This window comes from Camelus bactrianus, chromosome 23 (assembly GCF_048773025.1).
Source record: "Camelus bactrianus isolate YW-2024 breed Bactrian camel chromosome 23, ASM4877302v1, whole genome shotgun sequence".
Taxonomy (NCBI): domain Eukaryota; kingdom Metazoa; phylum Chordata; class Mammalia; order Artiodactyla; family Camelidae; genus Camelus; species Camelus bactrianus.
The window spans coordinates 918,344-941,852 of record NC_133561.1 but is presented as its reverse complement, the minus strand read 5'-3'; the positions used below and the strand labels follow the sequence as shown (position 1 = coordinate 941,852).

The window sequence follows — 23,509 nt, the reverse complement described above, 5'->3', positions numbered from 1 at the left end:
GGTATAACCATAAATGGGGGGAGGGCAATACTGATCGTCCGCCCTGATGGAGAGACTTAACCCTCAAGAAATCCTGGCTTTGACCTTCTTCCACATTCAGCACCCAAGGGACAGCATCTTCTCAACATGACCGGCGTGGCTGGGGGCCCCGTGTCCAGCCTCACCACTGCCCAGAGGGCAGTTCAGCCTCCGACGCTGGTTTGCAAGCCTGTTTCATAATCTTTGGTCCCTGGGCCTAGGAAGGCCAAGGAGCCAGGCTGGCCCACCCAGGGAGCCTTCAAGAAAGGACAGTGCTTCTTCTTAAAGGACCGAGCTCCTCTTTGCAGGCTGAGAGGGCTGTGAGAAGCAATAGAGATTCCAGTTAGCACGTGGCTGAATGCCAAATGGGATGCAGGGCTGTCGGACCCAGACATCAAAACAACAAGCTAGGTTTACTGAGTAGCGCCCACACTGTTCTGAGCGCGTCACCTATAGCGTCACACTGATCCTCCCAGCAACCTTATGAGACGGCAGCTACTATTGCCGCATTTTATAGATGACGAGGCTGCGGTGGTCAGAGGCTGAAGAATCTGCTCAAGTCCTCGCGGCTGGTGAGCAGCAGATTCAGGGCGGGAACCAGGCAATCTGCCCCAAAGCCCACGCTCTGAGCCACTACGCACCCAGGCCAAGGGACTCGCCTCACGTGACCCTCTGAGATAGCCCCCCCCCACCAAAAAAAGGGCAGTGCATTCTTTTCACGGGCAAAAACCATCTAAAAGTCCTTTTCTCTGATCAGTTTCACTGCTAGTCCACAGTCTAGTGTTCTGTATCGTCCCCAGACGTCCACAGCCACTGTGACCTGCAGGACTGGATGGGGGTGGGGGGGGCTCAGGGCTCTTCTGACCCTCATGCCCCTGGCTGATGTTGCCAGTGAAGAATTCTCAGGCCTTCCAGGGAGCCGGCCCCCGGGAAATAAATCAACCTTCCTGTTTGCTGGCTGGAGCTGGCAGAGTCTAGGGTCCCCATCTGCTGGGTCCTCCATCGCACTGCTGTCTTTCTACTTGAGCCCCAAGCCTGCTCCAGCAGCACAGGCCACCTGACCTCCGCTGCCCTCCCTGGGCAGAGCCTGAAGGCCCAGATCGGAGGCAGGGGCGGTAGAGGCCGTGCGCTGTAGAGGTTGCACCAGGTTCTGGCTGAGGACCTCCTTCCAGCCACCGTCTCCACTCTGGTACTTTCCTCTCCCTTCTTCGCCCCTCCTCCGGGTCCCAGGCCCTGGAGGGAGGAGGGGGGCGGGGTCTAGAGGCGGGAAGAAGTCCCGTGCGTTTTACTGAGCACCTACTATTTGCCCGGCCCTTCCGGGGTCCCCTTCTCCTCTGCACCCGTGCCTCAGCTGAGACACCGTAACAGAAAGGAAGCAAGGGGGCGCAGACAGAAGCGGGTGGGGCAGGTGGCCGACTGCCCCGTCCCCTTTCCGAAGAACTGGGCATGTGTGGGGCCGGGGGCGGCCGGGCCTGGAAGTGGCGGTGGCGGGTCCCCTGGCCAAGGAAAGGCTCAATTGTGCGAAGGCTTCCTGCCCGCCACCCAGCTCCGCCTTCCCGCGGCCGCGGAGGCGGGACGAAGGCGAAGGCAGGAAAGGGTTATGGGAACAGCTTTCCAATGACAAAGTCTGGAAGGGACGGCGCCTCCGCCCCTCTGCGGGTTAAACTGGCACAGCGCGGGGGGCGGGGGCGGGGGCAGGGCGCTCGGCGGCGCAGCCTCCGCCCCGGCCCGGGAGGCGGCCGGCGTGTGCCTGGGGCAGCGGGTCACCAGGCTCCGCCCCGCCGCCCGGCCGGCCGGGGACGCACTTTGTTCGGGATGCCGCCTCCCTCCGCGTCGTGGGGCCCGGGCAGGCGGCGGCCCTAGCGCCAGGCGGCGGTCGGAGCGCGGACGCCGGGCCCCCGCCAGGGCCGGCCGGCGCGGAGCCCGAGAACTTTCTCCCCGCGGGAGGGCCCGGCCGGCGCGGCGCGGGATGCGCAGCTGGGAGCGGCGGCGGCGCGCACCGCAGGCTCCGGGGCGCAGGCGCGCGGGTGAGTGGCCCGGGCGGGCGCGGGGCCCCGGCGGGCGCGGGGCGGGTTCGAGCCTGACGCTTCCGACTCGGCGAGGCCGGGCCGGCAGGTCCTGCGCGGCCAGGACGGAGCCCGGGGGAGGTGAGCTTGTGCCCGCGGGAGGCGGCGCAGCGGTCACCACCCGGCTGCTAACGGCTTCCCGGGGGGCGGGCTGTGTGTGTGTGTGTGTGTGTGTGTGTGTGTGTGTGTGTGTGTGTCTCTGTCTGTCTGTCTGTCTGTCTGCACGTCTCTGCGGGGCTGCGCGTCGTGGGGTGCAGGAGCTGACTCGCTAGGGGCCTCCCAACTCCAACCTTTCTGGACCTTCCCGTGCAGTTTAAAGTGTGTTGAGCTCCTGTGATCAGAGACACCGAGGGCTACACACCCTGCCCACATTTTCTCTTCCCATCCCAGCGGAGGGAGCTGAACAGCTGGGCAGGTGAACTTGCCCTGGCGTTCTGGAAAACGCTCACAGGCCCTGGGATGCGCTCAGAAGCGCCCTCCCGCAGTTCCCTGTCCCCGGGGGGCTGTCCTCTTGGCGCTCCGAGACAGCTTCCTGGAGGAGTCGGGAGGGAGGGGTGGGGAGAGGTTGATGGACTCCGGAACTCACCTGAGGGCCCCCAGTGCTTGGGCGTCCCGTCTGTGCTCAGGGCCGAAGGAAACTGGTCAGAGGATAAAGGACCGGCCAAGTCCGCAGGGGACAGAGAGGGAGGCAAGAACGGGGAGGTGTGAGTGGTGGGCATTGGGGGCGGTGTGCAGGGTGATGTTCACCCAGCAGAGAGGGTTCCTTGTCCGGGAGCCCAGCATAGGAAAATCAGCTGGCGAGTCAATGGGACTTTGTTAGGACAGCCCAGGGCGCAGCTGGCGCCAGCTTATGGGAGGCTCGGCTCCCCTCCGTAACATGCTGTTTATCTGGCTTCCTGTCTCAGTGGCTGGGACACCGTTGGCTAGTTCACATTTAGTGCTGAAAAGCCTGCGGCCTTGTTCAGGCTGCAGAGGCAGAGGCTTTGCGTCTTGTGAGGCTCTTGTTCTCCGAAGTGCCGTCCCCTGCAACGTGCTTATGACGGGGCAGCGGGACGCCACACAAAGAACCCTCCCTGAGCAGGCGGGGCTGCACTGCGGGGACCTGGGCTCCCTTCAGGCCAGGGACACTTGTGACTCCAGCCTACTCATTACTTTGTTTTTAATCCTACTTTGAATTTTGGTTTGTGTGCCTTTGGGATGAAACTGGGAGATGAGACAGCATCCCAGTGACTGGACTTCCTCCCCCGAGTCGAGCTCTGTCGTGGTCCGTGCTCTCCCTGGTGGTTCCTGGGGGAAGTTTTTGATGGGTCTCTGGTTCTGAGTCAGCCTGTGCTGCTCACTCCCTGGATGGTCAGAGAGCCGGTGATTCCTCACTTCTGCACCAAGTGGGGGGCGGGGGACTGGTGCAGCTGGGACAAGGAACACACAAGGCCTTTGTGACCTGTGCCCAGCCTCTAGGGTCTCTTTCCTGAGCTTTCCAGGTGGAACTCCTGAAATGTGTCTGAACCCTCGGGGCTGGGGTACAGTTCTCGCCCTCTGCTTTGTGTTTCTACCCCCTTGTGAACGCCTTCCTGCAAGACACCCAGCGCTTAGCAGGCATTTTATAAATGTTTGCCAAATTCATACAACTGGAAAAACTTAGGTACCACCCAGAGGCCTCCTAACCAACTCTGGTGCCTATTAATTCTTTGGGAATTGTTTGATTTGCCTTCACCCCCTTTTTTCCACCTCAAATCCTGATGCATTATGAGGCTGATCGGCCCAAAGCACGTGGGCCTTTTCTGGGATCTCCGTGGGGAGGACTGGCCTGTGCAAACTGAAAACGGGACTGCTGGTTTTCCTTCCCTTCCCAAACTGGGCCCCTCCCGAGGCCACGGGAGCCTCTGGTATCCACCCAGTGGAAAACCATCGCCTGGAGCAGGAAAGTCTCTTGTCCGTCTTTTAAAATTTGTCTCGTTTCATCTTTCCATTTTCCATCAGTGTCACTTCCCTCTTCTTTGAAAGTTCTTTTGAGTTCTTCAAGGGTTTGGCCTTTAGAAAATCTAGAATGTCTGAGTCAGAAGGCTTTCTTCCCCTCCAGCCCCGCCCTGCCCTCCCCTCAACAGACAAGAGTCAGGGCCCACAGGAGGGGCGAGGGGGTCCAGGCGCGCAGCTGGGGCGCTGCAGGAGCCAGCCCAGCACAGGGCTCCTGGCCCTTCGGCAGATCACCTCCTGCGTCGGAAGTCCTCTCTCCCTGGTATTTCCATCCACGGATCTCAGCAGGTGTCACGTAGCTGTTGGCAAGAGAGAGGAACAGATACAAGGTAAGGAGAGCTTCTCTGTGATGCAGCCAGCCACCAGGTCTGCGTCTCTGGACCACGGAGAATGGAGAAGTGTGGTAAACACTTCATCTTTCTGGTCCAAGTCGTAACACAATCCTTAAAAACACTTTTAGTTCCTTCTTCAACTTAAAAAAAAAGAACACAAAACACTGCAGCAACTTTTCAAGTGGAACCCCCCACCGCCCGTTAACAGTTCCTGGGCCTGGCCCGTCCCCTCCCCTCCTAGGAAGGCTGACTCAGGCCCAATTTCCTCCAAGGGGCCTGGGGCTGTGCTTCCCAGCTTCCTGTGACTCTTGGGACGTGAAGGGAGGCAGGATGGCCCTGACCCCGGTCACTCTGACCTGCCGGGGGTGGGGGTGGTTCCACTCCCCGTGCGGTCAGCACCCCACCCGCCCCACCAGATCCGTTTGCTCTGCTTGGTTTTAGTAGGAGCTGCGTGGATAGGCATGAAAAATTAAAGGTGCTGGTGCACATGCCAACGCCAAGGACGATTAATAAGGAGATGTTTCCACTTCTAGGGGCCCTGAGACCATTCTGATGGCCGGTCCTCGGGTGCTCCGAACGCTCCTCTGCATGGGCTGGTTCTCCTCCTCTTTTGCGTTGCTCGCTGCTGGTTTACGGAAACACAGCTGATCTGCGTGTGGCTCGTGTGTGCCTGAGACATTTGCTTGTTAGCTCCTGGGGCTTTTCTGTGTGTGGACCCTGGGGGATTTTCCGTCTGCAGAGTCATGTCAGCTGTGAGTAGAGAGAGTCTGACTTCTTTCCCAACGCGGATGCCTTTTCTTTCTTTTTCTTCCCTGATTGCTCTGGCCTGAGCCTCCAATCCCGTGTGGAGTGGCCGGGGCGGGAGCTGGCAGCCCACCTTGCTTCTGGTCTTAGAGACCAAGCTTTCAGCCCTTCGCCTCTGCATTTGGCGAAGGCCGAGGGTTGCTCCTAGACGTGCGTGCGGACGCGGAGCCCCCACGGTGCTGTTCGCGCACGAGAGCCTTGGGTTTTGCCGGGAGCCTTGTCTCTGCCAGCTGAGGGCGCCGTGTTTCGTGGTGCGCTGTGCTGCCTGTTTTCCTTGTGCTGAAGTGCCCTTGACTTCCTGGGCAGAATCCCTCCCTCTGAAAGCTTGTCTTTAAAATACACAGTTTCATTTCTTTTATTTAAAAAAGTGCAGAAAATGTGTGAAGTGCTAAAACATCCTGTAGTTGGGCGGTTGATGCACATGTATTTTTCTTTAAGGTCACTGCACTTTAAACATTAAAAAAAATATTGTGGTAAAATGTCTATAACGTAGAATTGGCTGCTTAAGTCCCTTCATGTGCACAGCTCGGTGGCACAGAGTGCACCCGCAGGGCTGTGTCACCGCGTCACCGTCCTGCTCCAGAACCTCGTCATCCTCCCAGACTGAACTCTGTCCTGTTACACAGTCGCTCCCCGCCCCCTCCCCTGTGCCCCAGCCTCGAACCACCACCCACCTTCAGTCTCTGTGAGTTTGTGAAACCTCTGCCGTAACTAGAAAAGCCAGGACTCTGAGGCTTTGAAGGGTTAAAGGACCTCAAGCCGCACTGAAAGGAGACATCTTAGAAGGATTTTGACTCAGATCTTCTTGGCTTACAAACACTCCCTTGGCCACCGCCCCCACGTCAGAGATGTCTGACCAGCCCAGGGGTAGACGCGAGCTGACTCGGGGCTCGGGGGGCACCGGCGGCCCCAGCGTGAGCTGCGTGTCTCCGGCTCCGTGGTTCAGTCTCAACGGCGCGCTGGGGTCTGCTGAGAGCTCCGGGAAGGCGCCGGTTCGGGGGCCCAGCCCGAGAGTCAGCTTCGGTTGGCTGGGATGGCAGCTCCGGGCTCTGTTTTAAAAGCTCCCTCAGTGAGTCTGTAGCGCTGGGAGGGTCCCAACTACTCGGTGGACCCCTTGGCTGGTCACCACCTTCAGTGACGCAGTTCCCTCGCCACTGAGTGACCCGCTTCCCATCCCTCCTCTGATGTTAACTTGTAAGTAGAACGGATGCCAACTTCGTGGAATTAAACCTTCAAAGTTGGAAAGAGCCGTGACTGTCATGGCGCCCTGTTTCCTCTTCAGAGACAGCAGCCCCTCTGAAACGTGCCCTTGGGGCCTTCCTTCTTGGGCCCCGCCGGTGCTGGGGACCCCCAGCATCTTGGCCCGTGCTGGGATGCTCTCGTCCGTCAAGGCTTCTCCTGTGTTAGTCTCGGGGTGTGACGGCCGCCCTTTGGTGAAGACACCAGCGGGCGGTGGGTGTCACCAAGCGACAAAGCGGGGGGTCAGCAGTCCACCGCGCGGAGCAGTGCCGCTGCCTGCGGTGACGGCCCTCCGCGTCTGGAGACCGCCCCAGGCGCCGCCCCGTTTCTTCCTCTGCCCTCAGCAGCCCTGTCTCCTCCAGGTCTTCCTCGCTGATGTGTTCTCGCGTGTTTCTTGAGAAGACGGGTGATACGTCATAGGCAGAGTCTGGACCATGAAACGAGCCAGGTCTGGGCTTAAGGTTCAGATCTTGACTCTGCACGTAAAGTCCTTGGCCCACAATGAATGTCCAGGAAATACTGTTGAAATCACTTTCTCCCCCTGGCATCAGCAGTGCCATCCGTGGGACCTGGGGCAGCCAGCAGACCTCGCGGAGACCCCGCTTCTGTCCCGGGAAGGGCTGAATGAAAATGCCTTACTCATAACACGTGCTCCCCCACTTTCGTGACCCCCGCCTTCCTCCTTCCCCCGCCCCAGGGATCCCGGCCACCCGGCCAGCTTGGGAAGCTTGGATTGGACCTTGCAGGACTGTGGAGCCTGACTGGCCCCTGGGGTGCTCAGGGTGAGAACCCCCGTCGCCCCCCGTTGTAGGGATCGCCTGCAGCACAAGCCGTGGTCCACCTCCGTCCGAATGCATCGTGTGCAGTGTGGGAGGCGGCCCCTGGTCCCGAGCTCCCCGGCACAGACCTTCGGTGGGCAGATCGCCGTTACCAGCTGGGCACAGCAGCTCTCTCTCCAGCTCGTGGACCGCCTGCGGCAGGCGTCGAGTAGGGGCATGGAGGAAGAAAGCAGGGGAAGTCCCACAGCATCTTTTGCTTTTTACTGTTCACGTCGCCTGGTGCTCTTTGGGTGTCCCCTCGCTTTTCGCAGACTTCCAGCAGAGCGCAGACTAGGTCCCGCAGATGACTGCCGACGCTGGTCACCGGTGCCTCTTTTCCCAGCTCATTGGTGCAGATAATTGAGTTGACTGGGCAGGAGTCTCCGGGTTCTGGGAGCTGCTAAGATACCAACTGTCCTGTCTGCTCTCCTTTCAACAAAGGAGACAGCTGACCCCGGGGGAGGAGCCCCAGCTGGGACCCAGCTCCGCCTGTCCCTTGTTGGGGGAGGTTCTGGGTCCCTGCCCCCCTCCCCAGCACCGCCACACCGCGCACGCCCTCCCCGCTCAGGGCAGGGTGGCATCATAGGGGCTTCGCACGGCGTCGGCAGAGCCACCCCCTCACCAGGGGGACGGTGGCAGCTGTGGGGTCGGGGCGGCACCTGAATCCCCAGGGAGGGGAGAGTCTCCACGACAGGAAGCTGCTTCCGACGTTGAACGTTTTCTCCCCGTGATGTTGTATTTTGAAAAAACATCAAGTCGGTGGAGGAGGTCAGTGACGCGTAAATGTCTGGATTCACTGATGGGTAACGTTTTGCTGCGACACCGTCTCTCTCTCTCCACATACGTGTATGTACTAGAACTTTCCTGAGCCATTTGAAAATAACCTGCTGACACGGTCATGTGTAACCCCTAAATGCTTCCCGTGCGTTTCCTAAGAGCAAGGGCCCACAGCCCACAGCCCCAGTCCCAGCTGGCGACACTGAGTGTGACAGAACTAGTTAGCAAATGGGCCACATTCAGACTCCCCAGTTGTTCCCCAAATACCCGCTAGGGAGCCGTGCTGTGGCTGAGCTGCAGTTTCCAACCCCAGAAAGAGGGGGTGGAGGTCGTGACCCTGTAAATTGGGACAGGGGTACCAGGATGAGCCGTCACTGTGGTTCCAGGCTGTGCGTCCTGGGACAGCCAGAGACAAAGAAGATCTTACACTCACGGAAAGCCTTCTCAGTGTCACTCACAGCCCTTGTGCCCTCCTCGCCTCGGGAGGCATGGGGACCTGCTCGGCTGTCCCTGCTTACAGATGAGGAGAGTGAGGTTGGGGCCCTCCGAGGCTGGTATCAGACGATGCTCACGCGGTTCAGACGCTGCAGGTGGCCTGTGCTGGTCTCTGGAAGCCGGCTCAGCGTGGCTGTGGCTGCCAGGCGGACTGCAACAAAGAATACAGTGTTGTGTGACTGAGGGGGGTCTCTGGGACCCTCGTCTTGTCAGGGGGTTCAAAGTGTCCCCAAACAAGAATCCCAGACTCGAGATCATAGGTGCAAAATAACCAATGAGAGGAGTGAAAATCCAATGTTGTGGGAGGAAGTGGAGGCAAAGAGAGATTCTTGCTTTCAGCTCTTTTGTCGGGAAATAACAGGCAATGTCTAAAGGCGACAAGGCAGGGAGTCGTGCGGTCAGTGCGTTATCTGGCACTGTGGGCTAACCGTGCAGGAACTGGTAACCGCGGGCTCTTTGGGCAGCAGGAGGGGCCGGCAGAGGGGGCGTCATAGGGTCTCTGACCCGCGTGGTGGCGGCCCCCGTCGGCGTGGTGAGGCAGGCAGGTTTGAATTCAGATGTTTCGACGTGTGGACGCAGAGGAGGGGCAGGGCAGAGGGCCGGGCGCGGCCTGCAGCACTGAGCCCAGCCCGAGCAGGCCAGCTCGGCTTCCCTGGACAGAGCCCCAGGACACAGCGCACCCCGGAGGGTGCGCCGCACCCTCCACCGCAAAGGAAGCGTTGATATTTTTGTCGTAAAAATTTTTAAAAACTTTCCAAAGTATTTGGACTTCGGCAGTTCGTTTCTTAATAATTTAATCTTGGCTATTTCTCAGTAATCCTGAACGCAGACAGACGTTATTCCAAAGTGAGAAACAGTTTACCTGCCAGTTACTTTCAAATATAACCCACTTTATGAAAAGTAAAGGTAATTATCGATACAGCTGATACGCAGTTACGTTTGACAGACACAGTCACCTTGGCCAGCTTCAGTTCTGTGCTTGTATTTTGTGTTTTGGAACCCAGAACATTTTCTTGCGGGCCTCAGAAGGGCTCCTCGGCCCTGGGCCTTCTGTCTGGAAACAGGTGGGGCGGGTTGAGTGCAGAGGTAGTCCCGGGGGATGTGCGGGCGGGGGTGGGACCCACACCGCTCAGGGCAGTCATGGCCTGAGCCCGGAAGCGGAGCTGAGCCTGACAGGAATCCCAGGTCCCAAATCCCACCTCCTGCCCCTCCTGAGGTCTGTACTGCGGAAGCTCCTCTGGTTTAGGGAACAGCCGTCACTGACGACTTCACAGCCAACATCTCATTTTCTCCTTGTGGCAATGCTACCAGGTGGCAGGACAGACGTTCCCCTTTCTACAGCTGGTGAAATCGGGACTCAGAGAGGGTAGGCAACTTGCCCAAAGCCACACAGCTTCAGGGAGTCAGGTGGGAACTCGGGCCTCTGGCTCCTGATCTTTGCCTCTCAAGGCTCCCCACAGCCTGGACGCACAGGTGCACAGCCTTTTTAATGGCCCGTGGGCCTGAACGACAGGCGTCACATCGGTTACCCAAATGCAGAAATCACAGTGGGTTTTTGTGAGTAACTTTGCTGTGGCGTTTGTGTTGACGAGTCCTTCAGATTTGCCTTTCAAGAAAAGCTACGTGAAGGTGCGTCCCCGACGTCGTCACGGCTGCAGGCGTCACCCAGTCAGTCCGAGCGACACTGAACGTGTTACAGGTTGCGTTCTGGCTCTCTCCTCAGAGATGAAATTAAGTGCCTTTTGCCTGAATGCAGGCCTGTGTTAGTCTGGCAAAACACTGAGACTTGCTTCTTAGCTGTTCGGGGTGAGTACGCCCCCGCGACAGTTTACACGTCTCCCGTGGAATCACCCTGACTCTGCTGTGCCCTAGCTCCCCACCCAGGGTCGTCGCCCAGACGCTCCTTTAAGGCCCCATCACACCTCTGAGTCATCGCCTCACTTCCTCTTGCTGGCTACAGACAGGAATCGGAGGCCACTAGGGAGGCCCAGAAAGTGACCGCAGGGTTGGAGCGGCCGTGGGAAGAGGGTGGGAAGGGCCCCTGCTGAGCCCCACAGAGGCCGGGACACTCCCACCCACGTCCAGTCGCAGACAAAGGACTCCGTGTCGGGGATGCCGGCTTGGGGCTGGCATGCCAACGTGTCTGGGAGCGGCCGCCCAGGGCACAGAAGAGCCCAGTGGGCCACGCTCGGTGGGATGTGGGGCTGGAAGTGGCCTCGCTGGGTCCTGGCCCAGATGAGGGCTCAGGAAACGCTTGGTCTTGATTCCTCGAGGGAAGGGGTAGCTCGTCCATAAGCTGAGGGCCAGGTAGCCAGGGCGTCCTCCCCCTCTCCTGCTCACGGCGCTGAGTCTCCCCGCAGGTGAGAGCCCATCTGCTGCCCCCCAGCCACTCGCTGGCCCGGGGTCCCTGGGGCAGGAGACGTGGAGGAACGTGTGGGCTTCAGAGTCAGCCCTGGCCCCTGCCACCCCTGGGCTTCCGTCTCATCATCTGTGGGATGGAAACAGTCAGTCCTGCCCCAGAGGGTGTCACAAGCCGCCTGGCGTGGAGCAGATGCTGGTCACCACCGTCGTTCTCCATCCGGGCACCCCCCGGATCAGGCACCCCGCAGCTCGCTGCCCCTGGTCCTTGGAGGGTACATGCGGGCTGGGCCAGTGACGGAGCCAGCGCAAACGTTCAGCTCCCCAGTCCTGCAGATCTCACTTCTGGGGGGCTCATCCCTGAAGGGGTGTTTGTATGCCAGTCAGGGGGTGCTTCCCTGCTGGGGGTCCGACGGACGAGGAGGCAGTGGTACGGGCTGTGAGACATACGAGCCCCCCGGGCCCCACTGGGCTCCGGGCTGCAGTCCTCTGGGGGCTGTTGGGCAAGGCCTGCCTGTCATCTGGCCATGCTGCGTTTCCAGGGCGTTGTGAGCTGCCCCAGCTTCTGGGGGAGGGGCCGCAGATGTGGCCCAGGCGAAGTCCACGGGCAGGCGGGAGGTTAGAAGTGCTGAGCTCGAGCCCCAGGAGCCGCGGTGCAGCTGGGGCCGCCGCACCTCCGTCTCCCTGGCAGTCGGGCACCAGGGAGGGCTCGGCCCGGAGGCCTTCGAGGCGAGGCGGAAGGCAGGCCTGATTTGTGAGCCGGGAGGAGCCGCGCTCGCTGGCCCATAGACGGGAGCTGGTTCCCTGTTTGCTTCCATCTGCCTCTTTGTAGAGAGACCTGGGCGGTTGCCTGGAGCAGCCAGGGATGGACACAGCCGAGCAAGCTCCAGTCTAAGAGCAGCAGCAGGAGGCTGTCCCCGCCGTCCAGCACCTGTACGCCGGCCCCGCGCTGGCCTCCCCTCCAGCCCCGAGGGCGGGAATCCTTCCTGTCCTGCCGTGTTTTAATTGAGGTTTGAGTTACAGGGAAGTGCACAAACCCTAAGTGTCCAGTGTGAAGTGTGCTTAATACATGAACATGCCTTCGTAACCACTCCCCGATCAGGTACAGAACACTCCCTCAGCCCAGAGTTTCCTCCTGTCCCCCCCATGCCTGCCAGCGCCCCTCCCGCCTCCATCTTTCTGACGTTCATCACCCGGATCCCTGGTGCCTGTTCCTGAACGTCGGACACGCGGGGTCGTGTGGTGGGTTCTGCTCTGTGTCCGCGTCCTCCGCTCCGGGTACCGTCTCTGAGACTCGTCCATGTTGAAGGATGTAGTTCGTGCCTTTTAACTTCTGACGTTCGGATGAGCCAGTCTGTGCACCGGGCGGGGGCTCTTGCCCCTTCTCACTGCCCCAGGCCCGCCTCCCCGCACCAGGAGGGTCTCTGAGGGGGTTTGGAGAGTGAAGATAAGCTGGAATGCTCTGGGGTCGGCAGTGTCTCTTCATTGTGCCCAGACCACCTCCTGTTTCATGGCTCCCTGTGTGTGGACACGGTGTCTTCATGGACTGGGAGCCACCTTTTCCTCCCAGAATAGAAAGTTCAGAGCACTGGACACAGGAGTGTCGGCCCTGCAGGTGGGGACAGGGAGGTGCGGGCGGGACTTTAGCCAGAGGCTCCAAGGGGCGTCTGACCGAGCGCCCGTAGCTCCAGGTGGGCTCTGGTCACTGGAGGGACCCCAGCACCTGTTCCGAACCTGGCACGGTGGGCTTCCGAGAGCAGGTACTGAGTGGACTGGTGGACTGCAAGAGGGGAGCCCGGCAGCAGGTGGGCTGTCCAGGCGAGGGCAGGCCTGCAGGGAAGGCAGGGCAGAGTGGCTGGGAAGCCGTGGGAGAGACACGCAGAGAGGGGACTCAAGGAGGTGCGTGGGCTTCCTGGAAGAGCCTGCTGCTCCTCAGTGTGGAGCCGGTGACACGTCTGACCTCCCTTAGTCTCAGAGTCCTCAGCCGGCAAAGAGGTACCGCAGCACGTGTCCATCTGCCAGACCCGTTGCAACAAAGCACTGCAAATGGGCGGCTTACAGCAGCAGAAACTGATTGTCTCGGTTCTGGGAGCTGGAAGTCCGAGCTCGCGGTGTCGGCAGGGCCACGCCCCCACTAGACCTGCAGGGGAGGGTCCTTCCTGCTTCTTCCGGCGCCTGGTGTTGCCGGCAGCCCTTGGCGGCTGGACACATCGCCCCAGTCTCTGCATCCATCGTCGCGAGGCCGTCGTCCCCCTGCGGTCCTCTCTTGTCCCCCCGTGGGCATCTGTGCCCGCATTTCCTCCTCTAATGACACCCAGCTCGTAAGGCCAGCCCTACCCCAGGGTGACCTCACCTGAACTAAAGGCATCTGTCGCGACCCCGTTTCCAAGCGAGGTCACAGCCTGCGATGGTTAGTGTTTCTTTTTCTGATGACACAGTTCAACCCCTAGCGTACCACCTGCCTCGTGAGGTGGGACGAGACAGGGCACGCGAGGCCCTTTGTAAGCGCCGTGAGCTGGGCCAGCGTCCGGGCGGTTCTGGCTGAGAGGCCTGCTTCGACTCCGCGTGTGCCCTTGTTCAGATGTGCCCCCTTTCTGAGGCTCTGTTTCCTCATCAGATTTGGTCTCTAGGTTCTTCTCCAGATTGAAATCCTGTAGCTCTTTGCCTCTGGGGTCCTGAGAGTTCAAGTCTGGGGACCTGAGGGAGGTGTGGGGTCACTGGCAGGTGCGGGGGAGCTGGGGGCGGCCAGTGCCTCTCATCCTGCCCCTTGTTTGGGAGCCCAGCTTCCTTCCTCTGGCGGCCGGGACCCTGGCAAGTCCTGAGCACCTCTGTCTGCACCCCTGGGCTGAGGGCCCTCACCTCGTGAGGCCTGGAAGGAGGGAGGCCTGCTATAAATAACACTCCAATCAGAAGCCCCTCTCCCTGTGCAGGAAACACAGCAGCCGAGGGGCAGGAAAAAGGTGTTTCCGAAAGAGAGGCCAGAAGAGGAAGAGGCTCCTGGGGATCCAGGGGCCAGATGGGTCCCTGGTGCTGGAGGAAAGACCCTGCAGAGATGGCCGGGCAAGGGTCAGTGGGCGGCCTAGGGCCAGCTCAGGGGCTGGCGCGTGGCTCCGCCTGCGGTCTGTGTTCATGCAAACAGCCAGTGGAAAAGGCCCAGGAGGGGTTTGGGCTGGGAGACGGGATTTCAGGCTGAGAGCGAGGAACGAAAGTGCCACGTTCACTCACCGTCACTCAGTCACTCACGGAACACCTGCCACAGCCTGGGACTGTGCTGGGCACGGGACAGGGGGTCCAGGGCTCGGTTAGGAAGGATGGTCCGGTTGTAGTAAGTGCCACGGGGGGGCTCAGGGCGGTGGAGGACAGAGGAGGGAATCGTAGCCGCTGGGCGGGGGCCCGAGGGGAGGCCTCCTGGGAAGTGGGTCCCATCGGCTCCAGGTCTGAGTCAGGCAGAGTGGGTGTGAAGGGGGCTGGGGCGTTCCAGGCTGGGGTAAGGAGCCCCCAGACTCTTCCCCTCTGCTCTCCGGGCCCAGCCTTCGTCCGGGAGGGGTCCCAGGGTAGCCCTTGCCCCCTCCACAGACTCTAGGCCCCTCCCAGGGGTCCCCCTACTGACCGGCTGAGAGCACTGGCCTCACTCTCCTGTGTGAAGACACGTTAGGGTCTCAGGTGCCATCTCCTTAAAGAGCCCAAGAAAATCTTCAGTGCCCCCGAAAGACAGGCTTGACTCTGTCGGGGCCTCTGTAGGGGCAGACGTAACAGTCCTGATGCGTGGGCTCTGGACGTGTGGGCTGCGGCTCAGGGGCCCCGCCAGGCCTTGATTTCAGGACATTGACTCTCCACTGGGTGGCCCCTGGCATCAGCCCGAGGTTGGGGGGGACCAGGTCAGAAATCGCCCAGCCCTTCCCAGGATGCCCGCCTGAAGCCTGCTTGCTGGTGACCAGACGTTCAGGGACCCTTCTTGGTCCGAGGCCCACCTTGCCCGCACCACTTAGGCTGGAAGGAATGAGCGCTTAAAGCCGGGGAACGACTGGCTGGGCTGCAGTCCCTTTGCTGGAGTGACGCTGGGAACTAAGTGTCCAGTGTGGGTTTTGTTCCAGTCGGAGTGGACGGGTGAAGAGGAACAGGGCGCTGCGTCTTCACATCTGTGCGGGTCTGGGGTTCGCAGGGCGAGGAGGAAAGGCCTCCTGGGGGCCCTGGAGGGGCTGTGAGGTGGGCATAGAGCCCTGTGGGAGGGCGGGAGGGTGAGGAGGGTGGGGCAGCTGGGGGCGTAGCCACGGCCGCCTGCTAGTCAGAGGACGCTGTGCAGACGCCATGTCCCTCAGTGCCCTCATCTGTAACGGGATCATCTTAAACTAGCTTGTTGGACTGGTGGAGGATGGGGTGAGCTCACCCACGTAAGGCACCCAGCAGGGCGTGGGGCCCGGCCTCCGGGGCAGAGTTCCCTCTGTAACCCGGGCTGTTCAGTCTGTGCAGGCAGGCCTGCGGGAGGCGTCCATGAGCTGGCGACGATAAAGTGCTGGTGGGAGCGGGTGCCCGGGAGATCTTGCCTTCTACCCACCACCTCCCGCCTGGGGAAGTTCCTGGTCAATAGGAGAGACTGGCCGAGTGTAGGGGAGGCTGAGGCCCCGGGAGAGCCTGGAGCAGGGCTTCAGGGCAGGCGATGGGGCAGGTGTGCCTGCTGGGGACTCTCTGGGGCAGGAGTGTGTGAGAGGGAGGCCCGGCCACCCAGGAGCTGTGGAAGGTCACCTCCCTCCTGGCTGGGTTCCTTTCATGCGCCCTCGGGAGCAGACAGACCACTGGGCGGGGCCCAGTGCCACCCCCCCAGTAGGTGCTCAGTGAAGGCCGGCCACACAGAGCATCCTGGGAGCCCGAGGGAGGACGGGTCGCCCTTTGTCTGCAGGTCCCTGCATCCTCCCGTTGCCGCCACCAGAGGGCGCCGTCACCCAGCAGAAGCCAGTCCCACGCCCTGGTGGTGCGGGCAGCCGCGGGCAGCTCTGCGCCTTGGGGGCTGGGAGGCAGGCCCGGCGCCACCCCCTCCTTTCCGGGCTGGAGGAAAGTCTGGGGGCAGCTCTGGAGCTGCTGTAGGGGGTGGGCCAGCAGGGAGGTCCGGCAGCACAAGCCGGCAGCCTGACTCCGGGCGGCTGTGTTGTCTCCGTTTTCTGGGCACTGTCAACACTTCTCTTACTCTCGATTGTGTTCCGTCCACCACTCCCCACCCTCCATCAAACAGCAACGTGTTGGCTTCATTTAGTCTTTATTTTCAGAGCGAAAAGCCCGTCAGGGATCTGGGGGACCCCGTGTGGAACAGGCTACGGTGCTCTTGGCTGGAGCAAAGGTCAGAGACTTTCTGGCCAGGCGCCTTCCAAATTTCCACCCTTTGGGGTTCTGAGGCCCTTTCGTCAGGGCCAGACCTCCCCCCACCATCAGCACAGCCCCTGCCCAGCCAGGACCCTTGCCCAGTGCAGAAGGGCCCAGCCCTGGCCGTCCTGGGCCAGCGCCCTGCAGGCAGGAGTCCGGTGACCCTGCATCTGGGGTGGTTTGGGTGCCCGAGGACGACACATCCAGAGTGAGGCGGGGGGTGGGCCGGGATGGGCACTGGGCCTGGGTCCTTGGCCCCATGGCAGTCCCTTAGGGGCAGGGACTCACGGAAAACCTGCCTCCCGGTCCTTCAGGGCCCAGGTCACTGTCCCATGGAGGGAACCGAGGTTTCCACAGTCTGGATCTGTTGCATGGGTAGCTTTGCTGGTTCCCCTCCCCAAAGAGCCCTTTCCGGGGACAGAGGGTCTGCGGGTAGCTCCGGGGCCCGTGTCCTGAGCCCTGAGGCCAGGCAGCTGTTCCAGGACAGCCCCAGGGGCACACAATGGAGAGTGGTCACCACTGCTGCAGGCTCCCCATCTGCTCCCAGGGTCATTTCCTCCAGCGGTCCTGAGCAGGGCGTCCACTTGGAGACTGGCTCCAGGCTGGGGCACTCTGACCCCCATGTATCTGCCTTGAGCCGCGGAGCCTCTAGGGTGTGCGAGCTCCCAGGGGACAGGACCTGCGGGGAGGACAAGCTCTGCCCCGAGTCCGCCTCTTTGTTTTAAAGAGACAGTGTCAGCAGTCCCCTTCCTGCTGGGACAGTGGGACGTTGTCGATCAGCTGCCCTACGTGTAGTGACCGTTCAGTGTTGTGGGAGCGGCCGGGTGTGAGTGGAAGGAGCAGTAGGTCCAGCCTCGGGGCCGACGGGGCGGCAGGTGAACCGGCCGGCCCGGCACTCAGCGGCTACGCTGGCGCCGGGCGTGGGCAGGCGCAGGCCGGGGCTGAGTCTCAGTTCTGCTGCTTCCCAGCGGGGCAGCTAGCCTCCGTGCTTCGTCCCCTGGCTGTAAGTGAGTTTGTTGTGAGGGAGGTTAGCCTGCAGAGGGACCGGCATGTGACCGGCCCTGCAGGGAGGTTGGCGGGACTGTCCGTCTTCCGCGTCTCCGGGTTTTCCTTCTGAGTCTTTCCCCCCAACCGACATTGGGAACATCCAAGGACAGAGCTGTTTGCATCAGGCTGGCGGCTCCTCGGGCCGGGGCCGGGCTGTGGCTCCCGCGTCAGCTTGGGATTTCCTGGAGGTGAGGGCTGTCTCCCCGAGTCCTTGGCCTCCGTGAACTTGGCAGCCGTGCTCGCCCATCAGACTGGGGCGCCCTGAAGGCGGGGCTGCGATTCCTTCTGTGCCCTCAGACGGGGGGCGAGAGCATCAAGGTCGGAGCAGAGGCACCTGCGGGTGAAGAGCGTTTAAGTTAGGGTCATCCGTCGGCCCAGGAGGACAGGCAGCCGAGGCCGTGAGCTTGGTGGGCGCCGAGTGTGCTTCCCTAAGGCCGAGCCTGCCTCTGGACCCTGGTGCTGGGAACTTACTGGCAGAAGGTGTTTCCGCAGTGGGGGCGTCGGGGGGGCCGAGGCAGAGTTGGCCGGGGCTGGGGGAGGCCTGGGAGGCGTCGGATTCCAGCTCTGTGACTCAGCTCACATCGTGGCAGCCCCTCGGCAGCTGGCCGCATGGGAACGTGGTTGGTGGGCCTGGCCTGGGGGGCGGCGGTGGCCTCCCCTCGGGCACAGCCACATCTCGGCAGGAAAGGATGAAGGGATCCTGGCAGGACTGACCTCTTCGTATAACTGCCTGTGACAGCCAGCCCCGAGCTTGCCTCTAGGTGAGGCTTACAAGCCTCACATGAAGCAGGTCATCCTGGGAATGTGCAGAAGCAGGTCCCGACACCTGTCTGAGCTGGGGGGTGGTTCTGGGCAGGGGCAATGGAGGTGAGCTGGCCTTGCTGGGGGTGGGCAGGGCAGGGTGGGGCAGGCCCCATCTCTGGTGTTTTGTGGGTGAGGGGACCAGCGAGTCTCCAGGAGGGAAGGTGGGCTCTGAAGTCACATCCCCTGGTCCACGTCCTGGGCCTGCTGTGCCTGATGGTGTGGAACCCGTCATGGAATCTGTCTGAGCATCGGTTCCCTCTTCTGAAACGTGGGGCTGAGAACAGCCCAGGTGGTGGGCAGGGCGGTCGATGAGGTCATGCACAGGCTTTATAAACAGGTTTTGCCAGGATGGATGGTTGGGAATATTAAGATGGCCTGGTCCCGGGGAGGGGAGTCCTAAGAGGACACGTGCGGGGAAGGGACGTCCTTGGGGGATGTGTGAAGAAGGACAGGCAGATGTGCTTAGCAGGCCGCTTTGCTGGGTGCCGCTCCCATCTCTCTCCCCCGTGCATCTGCAGAAGCAGAACATACGTCCCCGGGAGCCCCCGGACACAAGGACCCCGCCCAGACAGCAGACTCCCTCCAGGGGTGGCCATGCCCCGGCTGGGAGGAGTGGGTGGGTCCGGGCTGGGGCAGGCGCACAGAGCAGCAGCCCCAAGGTGCTGGCTGGGGCTGGGACCCCAGGGGTCTGCTTCGGGTGGTGGGCATAGCGGGGTAAACCCCCAGAGCCCCCAGACCCGAGGCAAGGAGGAACCAGACCTGGAGTCGGATCCCTGGAGTGTGTGCTCCGGGCCGGGTGGGGCCGCGGGACCCTGTGCGTGACAGCCCGCTTCTCGGAGCCTCCATTTCCTCATCTGCAGGGTGAGGGCCCTGATTCCTGCTTGAACCGGTTTCTTGAGGGTAAGGAGGCCCCTGGGCAGAGCCGTGGGGGCGACTAGCCGCCTGGTTGGATGGGTCCTCTTCAGCCCTCGCACGGGTGTCTGGCACACCGGGGGGAGGGCGGCTCTCCTTTGGGGACAGAATCCACCTCCCGCTCATCCCAGCAGTGCTTCCCCGTGTGCAGCTGAACACCCATGCCTCTGGGGACGTGCGTTCGTGTGCTGTTGCTGCTCCAGCAAATTCCCACCACCTCCGTGGCTTCCCACGACACACGTGTGATCGCGTGGCTGTGGGTCTGGGTGCTGCTAGGTGAGACCAGACGTGGGCAGGGCTGGGTCCCTGCCGAGCCACCAGGAGAGGCCGCTCTTACTCTGGTCCGTGGCCCATTCCTGCGTTTCAACGCCGGCAGCCGCAGCCCAGGCCCCCCCCCCCGCTGTCCTCTGCCTGTCCCCCGAAGCCGGGAAGGGGTCTCTGCTTTTAAGGGTTTGTGGCATTGGGTTGGGTCCACCTGGATAATCCAGGCGACTCTGTCACTGGTCCTTAACCTTGGCCACGTCTGCAGTTTGAGGTCACGCGTTACAGGTTCTAAGTATCGGGGCAGGGGCGTCTTCAGGGCCCATTGCTCTGCCACCAGCACCCCAGGGAGTGGAGTGGCCCCTGACACCGAGGGTCGCTGAGTGGAGCTAACACGTGTAAAGTGACCGCACCCACTAGAGACTCAGTGAGCATTCGCCGTTGCTTCCCCGTTAAGATTAGTCATCACACCACTTCCCTGAGTGAGACGCGCCAGCTCTCTGCTGCCCGCCCTCCCTCCGCCCCCGAGTCCTGCAGCGTCACAGGGCCTTGGCAGCGCGCGCTCCCGGCCGAGGAGACACACAGACTTCTCCTTGTGCTGTGTGAGGCCGGCTGCCAGCAGCAGGCACAGGGCCCGGCCCCTGGCTGTCCCGCGGCTGCGGCATCCACCCAGCTCACCGAGGAACAGAGGGCCCTTCTTCCGAGGACAGCGAGGCTCCGGGCGGACCCCTGTGGGGACTGAAGCTGCTCTGTGGGGGAGAAGCCTCCGTTGTGAGCAGCCCCGCTGTTTGCAAAGCGTTTTACAATCATTTTTATTAGCAGAACCCGGGAGCCCCGAGGACAATGGGAGACTGTCACCCACCCCCGCCTCTCTGGGGGAAACTGAGGCCCCCACGGTCAGAGGCAGGACCCCGGGCCACGTGAAGGGGAGGATTTGACCAGCATTTCATCACCAGAGGCGCCAGTTCACTGAACCAGCCAAAAATTAACACCCACATGACCCGTGGCAGCTCTGACTTTTCTCTAAAAGAACAACTTGAGACGCAGCCACCCTCCTGCCTGTCAAGGCTCCGCCTGGGCCCTTCCTCAGCCCCCACTGCTCCCTCTCCCGCTGCTCTGGGCTCTCCCGTCCCATCGGGACCCTCTCTGGGCTCCAGGGGCCTCCCCACCCTGCCCACACCCACACCTCCAACACACACAGTTCTGACGGCTTTGCTGTGTTCTCCAAGGACCCTCCCCACAGCCCACGGGACACCCAGAGATCCATCCTCCCCAGTTCACCTCAGAGGAGGCCCCTCCAGGCCCACCGCCTCCAGGAAGGCCTCCCACTGAGCCCACCGCGCCACCCTGTACAGCCCCCAGGTCACGTGGCTCATGCCACCCCCTCGGTACCCAGGCGGTGCTCCCGGCTGGGAGGCGTGTCCCCCCCATCTGGCAGGGAGGCCCCCTGCCCCGCGGCCACACTAGCCCTGGAGGGGCTTCCTCCCTGCCCACCAGAGACACAGGGGACCCGCACACTGCCTGCCACGGCTCCTTTTCCCCCTGAGTTGAACAACTTGTTGTTCTCCTGGTTGGCAGAATGGCAGAGCGCTCGGCAGCTGCCATCCCCGTCCGGAAGTAAGTGCGCACCTTCCTGCCACCTCTCCTGTTTCCAGGCCAGCCCCTCCCTCACAGTCGGTGGCAAGCTCTGTTTGCAGCTTTGTGGTTTTGTGTCTTTCCTGTTGTTTAATATTGTCTCAGGCATTTTCCGTATCTGTCAAAGCTCCGCACGCATCGCTGTTAACTTTCTTTCCTGTGGGGGCACCGTGATTCGCTCACCCATCCCAAACTGCAGGGGATGACTTCATTAGCCGGTGTTTTGGAAGAGTCTGCCCCCCACCCAACCCCACCCCAGAGCCACCGGAAGACAGAAGAGATGACCCGCTGCCTTCACGGGACTCTGATAGGATGGAGAACTGGGCGGCGTTTGGAAATCAGTATCACCCGCCCTTCCTGACACGGTGGGGAGGCCGTCCGCCGCAGGGGAGCTGCTCGTGGTGGGGGGCTCTCTCCGCTGGGTCCTCTGAGGGGCGGCCCCCAGACTCAGGCCCAGGGCAGGAGGGCTGCGGTGGCAGGGGTTCTGCCTCCCTGTCAGTCCTGCTGGCCATGCTGCTCAGAGAGGCGTCTCAGGATCCGTCTGATCCAGTTTATCCAGCGATAAGGACCTCCTGTGTGTGTAGACGGCGGATGTGTCCACAGCCGTCAGAGGCCCAGGGAGGGGCACCTGCAGCACCCCGGGGCCTCCCTTCCAAGCCAGCGTGGCCAGTGTCTGCCCCCCAGTCCACAGACACCAGCTTCCCCAGTCACACCTGCACCCAGGCCTCGCGCACGCCACGTCTGTGCGGTCCCCGGCCACACGTCCGGAGTGTCCTTTCTCTGCACAGTGCAGGCGCACATGGGGACCGGACCGGGAGATGGAGCCTCCCCAAGGGCCCTGCCCGGCTGTGTGGCCGCTGCACTGCGCCGTCTTCCCCCACGAGACCCCGTGAGGCAAAGTGCGCCGAGCGCCAGCTCTGAGGGCTTGGAGCCCGGAGTCACTGGAGCGTGGGCCTGGCGGGCTCACAGAGAGAGGGAGACAGTGAGGGCTGGTGTGCAAGGCCGGGGGTGGGGGGCGCTGCCCAGGGCTCCCCCTGCCCCTCTGCGCGGGAGGGACTGGCCCCAGCCCAGAGCCAGCTCCTCTTGTCCCTGGTTGGCAGTTCCCGTGGGAAGATCAGGGCTGCCCATCCCGGAATCCTGGCGCCCAGAACCTCTGCTTCCCGTAGGGCTCAAAGCCCACTTGTTAACACAGCGCCGGCACTGCCCCCACCTCCACTTCCTCAGGCTGCGTCCCGAATCCCCGTCCAGTGCTGAGTGTCCCTTCTGAGTTCTGGGCAGTGGCACGTCTGGCCACATCTGGCCCAACACAGTTCCTGGGAGGGCCCCGGTGGCTGCCTGCATACACAGGCCCCCGAGCAGGCGGGCTGAGAACGGGCTTGGGCAGACGTGGGCTGATGGTGACCGTGGCACCAGGCGTGTGGTTTTACCTCCTGGGACCTCACTTTCCTTCCCTATAAAATGGGACTGTTGATCACCCTCACTTCCTGAAGTTGTCAAGATTCAACAAGTTACCACAAGCAACCCCCGTGCGTGCAGGGCACACCCCAAAGTAGGTGCTCAGCACCGGGCTCCAAGCAGGGGCTCTGCGTCCTCTCCCCGACCGCTCCCCCAGGCTGTCTGTCTGTCTGTCTGAAAGTCCAGGTGGGCCTCGTGCACACACGCAAGTGTCTGCAGGTCTCCCCAGGTCACTGGGCTTGGATGGCAGGCCTGGGGAGGGAGGCGGGCCGGAGGGGCCTGGGTGGACAGCCGCGCGGGGCAAGTCCCCGGAGCTCCGCTGCCCCAGCTGCTTCCTATTAGCCAGACGCCGGGGAGAAGCGTGTTTCCACGGAACCGGGCAAGCCCAGGTCGTGCTCTCACGCCCAGGACCTCTGTTTGCCCGCATCAGCAGCCCCGAGGACAGGGCAGAGCTCGCTGGGGGCTTGTCCGAGCTGGACAGCGGGCCCTGACCAGAGATGATCACACCAGCCAGGCCTGGGGCTAATGTCAGGTGGGCCTGTGGGCTTCGTTTCAGGGGGAATCTGCCCAGCAGATTCCTGGTGCCCTAGGGCAACAGGGGGGCACGGCTGCAGCCTGAATTCCCCTCCCCCCCCGATGCCAGGGCTGGCCCCGAGCAGGCGTGGGTTTGTGAAGGATTTTGACCACCTGTTCTTGAAGCAAATGCCTCCAGGAATCTCGAGGCACACATACTCGGCCCTCAGGACGCTCAGAGGGCATCCAGGCCCCACGGCTCGTAACCCAGCCTCCCCCCGCTCTGAGGTCCCCGAGGACGGCCTTCTGTGACCCGACACCGTGCAAGACAGTCTGGATAGCCAAGAGGGGTCTCGTTCACAAACTGTCAGGGAAGAGGCGGCGACTGAATGCCGCGAGCAGCCTGAGCGGGGTCTCGCTGCAGCGGGCCCCGGGGACGGGCGGCGCGGGGAGAGAGCACGAGCGCGAGCGCTCGGCGGCAGGACGGCTCCGGCCAGCGCTCTGCCCGTGGGGCCGGGACGGGAGTTACGGGGGAGGCGCTGACTTGTAGGAAGTGGGCGCTGAGGCCATCGGGTGACGCCGGCTGCCAGCAGTTTACTCTCAGATGGTTCAGGGGGAAGTTCTTTGTACTAAAACTTGGAACATT

The 23,509-nt window shown here is 62.1% G+C and overlaps 1 protein-coding gene across 3 annotated transcripts in view; it reads left to right on the top strand.

Moving 5' to 3' along the window:
• Positions 1-1,727: 1,727 nt before the first annotated feature.
• Positions 1,728-23,509, top strand: part of NAV1 (neuron navigator 1) — a 203,260-nt gene continuing 181,478 nt past the window's right edge. The window contains exon 1 of one of the 3 annotated variants that reach the window (XM_074351515.1): positions 1,728-2,045. The gene's annotated coding sequence lies outside the window, so the exon portion shown is untranslated. The remainder of the gene's footprint in view (positions 2,046-23,509) is intronic. The other 2 variants (XM_074351514.1, XM_074351513.1) reach the window with 2 other exon arrangements.